At 53.5% G+C, this 6,007-nt stretch overlaps 1 pseudogene across 1 annotated transcript; it reads right to left on the reverse strand.

Annotated features, from left to right (window-relative positions):
* Positions 1-3,214: 3,214 nt before the first annotated feature.
* Positions 3,215-5,398, reverse strand: LOC147080635 (SAC3 domain-containing protein 1-like; annotated as a pseudogene). Its single transcript, XR_015077173.1, has 2 exons — positions 5,249-5,398; positions 3,215-4,186 (listed from the first exon to the last, which is right to left on the reverse strand). The product of XR_015077173.1 is annotated as an SAC3 domain-containing protein 1-like (transcript).
* Between the last annotated feature and the right edge of the window lie 609 nt (positions 5,399-6,007).

Here is a 6,007-nt window from a genome sequence, read left to right on the forward strand (position 1 = left end):
TACACAGCGAGAGAGAGTGTCTGGGATCATTACACAGCGAGAGAGAGTCTGGGATCATTACACAGCGAGAGAGAGTCTGGGATCATTACACAGCGAGAGGGAGAGTCTGGGATCATTACACAGCGAGAGAGAGACAGTCTGGGATCATTACACAGCGAGAGAGTGTGTCTGGGATCATTACACAGCGAGAGGGAGAGTCTGGGATCATTACACAGCGAGAGGGAGAGTCTGGGATCATTACACAGCGAGAGGGAGAGTCTGGGATCATTACACAGCGAGAGACAGTCAGTCTGGGATCATTACACAGCGAGAGGGAGAGTCTGGGATCATTACACAGCGAGAGAGAGTCTGGGATCATTACACAGCGAGAGGGAGAGTCTGGGATCATTACACAGCGAGAGAGAGTCTGGGATCATTACACAGCGAGAGTCTGGGATCATTACACAGCGAGAGAGAGTCTGGGATCATTACACAGCGAGAGAGAGAGTCTGGGATCATTACACAGCGAGAGAGAGACAGTCTGGGATCATTACACAGCGAGAGAGTGTGTCTGGGATCATTACACAGCGAGAGGGAGAGTCTGGGATCATTACACAGCGAGAGGGAGAGTCTGGGATCATTACACAGCGAGAGAGAGTGTCTGGGATCATTACACAGCGAGAGAGAGTCTGGGATCATTACACAGTGAGAGAGAGTCTGGGATCATTACACAGCGAGAGGGAGAGTCTGGGATCATTACACAGCGAGAGAGAGACAGTCTGGGATCATTACACAGCGAGAGAGTGTGTCTGGGATCATTACACAGCGAGAGGGAGAGTCTGGGATCATTACACAGCGAGAGGGAGAGTCTGGGATCATTACACAGCGAGAGGGAGAGTCTGGGATCATTACACAGCGAGAGACAGTCAGTCTGGGATCATTACACAGCGAGAGGGAGAGTCTGGGATCATTACACAGCGAGAGAGAGTCTGGGATCATTACACAGCAAATAAGGTGCCACACAAGAGGTTTTTGCACAAAATTAGGACTCATGGTATTGGGGTAATATGGATTGAGGATTGGTTAATGGACAGAAAACAGAGAGTAGGAATAAACGGGACTTTCTCGGGTTGGCAGGCTGTAACTAGTGGGGTGCCGCAAGGATCAGTGTTGGGGCCTCAGCTATTCACAATCTATATTAATGACTTAGGTGAAGGGACCGAGTGTAACGTATCCAAGTTTGCTGATGATACAAAGTTAGGTGGGAAAGTAAGTTGTGAGGAGAACACAAAGAGGCTGCAGAGAGATATAGAAAGGTTGACTGAGTGGGCAAGAACATGGCAAATGGAATACAGTGTGGGGAAATGTGAAGTTATCCACTTTAGTAGGAAAAACAGAAAAGCAGAATATTTTTTGAATGGTGAGAAACTGGGAAATACTTGCACTCAGAGGGACCTGGGTGTCCTTGTACACGAATCACTGAAAGTTAACATACAGGTACAGCAAGCAATTAGGAAAGCAAATGGTACGTTGGCTTCTGTTACAAAGGGATTTGAGTATAAGAGTAAAGACATCTTACTGCAATTATATAGGGTCCTGGTGAGGCCACACCTGGAGTATTGTGGACAGTTTTGGTCTCCTTACCTAAGGAAGGATATACTTGCCATAGAGGGAGTGCAACGAAGGTTCACCAGACTGGTTCCTGGGATGGGGGGATTGTCCTATGAGGAGAGATTGAGTAGACTAGGCCTATATTCTCTAGAGTTTAGAAGAATGAGAGGTGATCTCATTGAAACATACAAAATTCTTACAGGGCTTGACAGGGTAGATGCAGGGAGGATGTTTCCCCTGGCTGGGGAGTCTAGAACCAGAGGTCACAGTCTCAGAATAAGGGGTCGGCCATTTAGGACTGAGATGAGGAGAAATTTCTTCACTCAGAGGGCGGTGAATCTTTGGAATTCTCTGCCCCAGAGGGCTTCGCCGGGATCAAGCGGAAGCCAAGCGCAAGGAGCACACGTCAACCCAAGCACCCCACCCACCCGCCCCTTCAACCACCGTCTGCCCCACCTGTGACAGAGACTGGAGGCCCCGCATTGGACTCATCAGTCACCTGCGAACTCATTTTTAATGTGGAAGCAAGTCATCCTCGGTTCCCAGGGACTGCCTGAGAAGAGAAGAAAGGAAAGAGCATACCATCGTGCAAAGAATCGTGTAGATTCAGGGGACTGGGAGAGAGAAAGACCAGCAAAGGAAGACAAAAAGATAGTAAGAGCTGCAAAAAGGGAATATGAAAAGAAACTTGCGAGGGATATCAAGATTAACACAAATGGTTTTAACAATTATATTAGAAGAGAAAGGGTAATGTGGGCCCTTCCAAATCAGCTGTGGGTAATATTGCAAATAAAAATAAGGAAATGGCAGACTTGTTGAATAATTACTTTGTGTCAGTCTTCACAGTAGAGGAAGAGGATAATAAATCTGACATTCCAGGGAAACTAATAACGAATCATGGACTGGAACTCACTAAAGTTAACGTGAGCAAGAAAACAGTATTAGAAAAAATAATGGCACTAAAGACTGACAAATCCCCAGGACCAGGTGGTGTCCACCAATGTTCACTCTAAGCTGCAGTTCTGCAGCTCCCGCGCAGCCGGCTCACCGGCTTTTAAAATAGGACATACATTTAGAAGGGGCGACGTGCCCAAAAAAATTTTGAACCAAAAAAGGATAGATCCGAGTATTAGCTAAATGGTCAAAAGCCTAAAGCTCCCTCTACACTGTCCCATCAAACACTCCCAGGGCAGGTACAGCACGGGTTAGATACAGAGTAAAGCTCCCTCTACACTGTCCCATCAAACACTCCGAGGGCAGGTACAGCACAGGGTTAGATACAGAGTAAAGCTCCATCGACATTGTCCCATCAAACACTCCCAGGGCAGGTACAGCACGGGTTAGATACAGAATAAAGCTCCCTCTACACTGTCCCATCAAACACTCCCAGGGCAGGTACAGCACGGGTTAGATACAGAGTAAAGCTCCCTCTACACTGTCCCATCAAACACTCCCAGGGCAGGTACAGCACGGGTTACATACAGAGTAAAGCTTCCTCTACACTGTCCCATCAAACACTCCCAGGGCAGGTACAGCACGGGTTAGATACAGAGTAAAGCTCCCTCTACACTGTCCCATCAAACACTCCCAGGGCAGGTACAGCACGGGTTAGACACAGAGTAAAGCTCCCTTTACACTGTCCCATCAAACACTCCCAGGGCAGGTACAGCACAGGTTAGATACAGAGTAAAGCTCCCTCTACACTGTCCCATCAAACACTCGCAGGTCGAGTACAGAATGAATATTTGAAGTGGGGGTACGGGAAGAGCAGAGCAGTGGAATTAATTCTGGAATGCTCTAACAGAGAGTTGTCAAAGATACAATGGGCTGAATGGCCTCCTTCTGTGCTGTAAACTTCCATGATCGTTGGAAGAGGCCCATCGGAGGGTCCGATTGATGGGAACACCTCGCACCCACCCCCCACGAGCTCGCTCCGTGACAGTGTTTTCTGCACACGGACATACCCAGGTTATACAGCAGGGCGAGAGCCTGAAACTCGGCTTCATTCTCATAATTCCCAGTGGAATAGCTGGCGAGTAGGCAGCTGAAACACTCCTGTATGTGAACGTCATTCATCTTCGGATCGAAGACCTGGATGGGCTCTTTGCACAGCCAGTACGCGGCACAGAGGAGGAAACGCAGACACTTCTCCAGAATGGTCACTCCGATTTGGCCGCTGACCCGTTGGATGGTCATGTCCTGACGGACACTGCGCAGACGGTCAAACACGTAGTCATAGACCTCTGCCCAGGGCTCCTCGCGCCTGGGAACGATTTCATCGATCAGGTAGTGGACAGTTTGCAGCAAGACACCGGCCGGGCGAAGCTCACACAGTCGAGCAGCCTCCTTCCCAGCCGCTGGCCGTGAATATTCCTTCACCGTTCTCTGCGGGTCAGCTTCGGGTGGCTGGGTTTCTCGCCGTTCCCACTAGGATTTCAAACTTGTGAAGTCTCTTCTGCCTCTGTCGCTCATCCCTCTCTCGATCCGGACACATGCCGAGGCAGGTTCCCACCTGGACCACATCCGGCTCCGCACACTTTGCAGACGTCATATCCGCGTTCGGCAAACCAGCATTCCCGAAGAGGAATATCCTGGCCTGAAGAAGGAAAGAGGAGATACATAGGAATATGAGCAGGGAGATATCCTTCGCTCCCCTGGCGATTCAGTCAGTTAAGATCATAGGCCATTCGGCCCATCGTGCCTGTGCCGGCTCTTTGGAAGAGCAATCCAACCAGGGGGCATAGATTTAAAGTAATTGGTCGGAGGTTTAGAGAGGATTTGAGGGGAAATTTTTTCACCCAGAGGGTGGTGGGGTCTGGAACTCACTGCCTGAAAGGGTGGGAGAGGCAGACACCCTCACCACATTTAAAAAGTGCTTGGATATGCACTTGAAGTGTCGTAACCGACAGGGCTACGGACCGAGAGCTGGGAAGTGGGATTAGGCTGGATCGTTCTTTGTCGGCCGGCACGGACACGACGGGCCGAATGGCCTCCTTCTGTGCCATAACTTTCTATGATTCTATAATCAGTCCCACTCCCCGCGGTTTCCCCACAGCTCCGCACTATTCCCCACAGCCACGCACTATTTCCCCCCACAGCCCCGCGCTATTCCCCCCCAGTATTTATCCAATTCCCCTTTTGAAAGTTACCATTGAATCTGCTTCCACCGCCCTTTCAGGCAGCGCGTTCCAGATCACAACAACTGAGGCAATGGGGGGAGGCCCCCAATGACGGGCAATCAAGAGACAAAAAACCCTGAAAATTAACAATTAAATTAAAGTTTGGTTACTGGGGTTAATGAAGCTCCAGGCCCTGCGGGAGGCCCCGAGCGTCAGTGACAGCCCGCCCGAAAACAACAAGACAAATCCCCGGCCCGGCCTCTCCCCGAGCCCCGGCCCGGCCTCACCCACCGCAGGCCCCGAGCTCCGGCCTCACCCACCGCAGGCCCCGAGCCATCGGCCTCTCCCACCGCAGGCCCCGAGCCCCGGCCCTCTCCCAGAGCCCCGGCCTCACCCACCGCAGGCCCCGAGCTCCGGCCTCTCCCAGAGCCCCGGCCTCAGCCACCGCAGGCCCCGAGCGCCAGCCTCTCCCAGAGCCCCGGCCTCAGCCACCGCAGGCCCCGAGCTCCGGCCTCTCCCAGAGCCCCGGCCTCAGCCACCGCAGGCCCCGAGCTCCGGCCTCTCCCACCGCAGGCCCCGAGCCCCGGCCTCACCCACCGCAGGCCCCGAGCCCCGGCCTCACCCACCGCCCCGGCCTCACCCACCGCAGGCCCCGAGCTCCGGCCTCTCCCACCGCAGGCCCCGAGCCCCGGCCTCTCCCACCGCAGGCCGCTGCTCCCCCGCGCCCTCCGGCGGTGGGAATGCCCTGGTTATTTGCCCCTTTCCCCCAAGTCCCCCCAAAGCCGCAGCGTCTCCCCCACTGGCCCCATTCGACCCCATTGCCCCTCACTTCCCCCCCCCACTGACCCCATTCCCCCTCACTTTCCCCCCCACTGAACCCATTCCCCCTCACTTTCCCCCCACTGACCCAATTCCCGCTCACTTTCCCCCCCACTGACCCCATTCCCCCTCACTGACCCCATTCCCCCTCACTTTCCCCCCACTGACCCCATTCCCCCTCACTTTCCCCCCACTGACCCCATTCCCCCTCACTTTCCCCCCACTGACCCCATTCCCCCCTCACTTTCCCCCCACTGACCCCATTCCCCCTCACTTTCCCCCCACTGACCCCTTTCCCCCCACTGACCCCATTCCCCCTCACTTTCCCCCCACTGACCCCATTCCCCCTCACTTTCCCCCCACTGACCCCATTCCCCCTCACTTTCCCCTCACTGACCCCATTCCCCCTCACTTTCCCCTCACTGACCCCATTCCCCCTCACTTTCCCCTCACTGACCCCATTCCCCTCACTTTCCCCA

The sequence above is a fragment of the Somniosus microcephalus genome, unplaced genomic scaffold, assembly GCF_052327205.1.
Source record: "Somniosus microcephalus isolate GS21.2 unplaced genomic scaffold, FLI_Smic_1.0 scaffold1364, whole genome shotgun sequence".
Classification (NCBI taxonomy): Eukaryota; Metazoa; Chordata; class Chondrichthyes; order Squaliformes; family Somniosidae; genus Somniosus; species Somniosus microcephalus.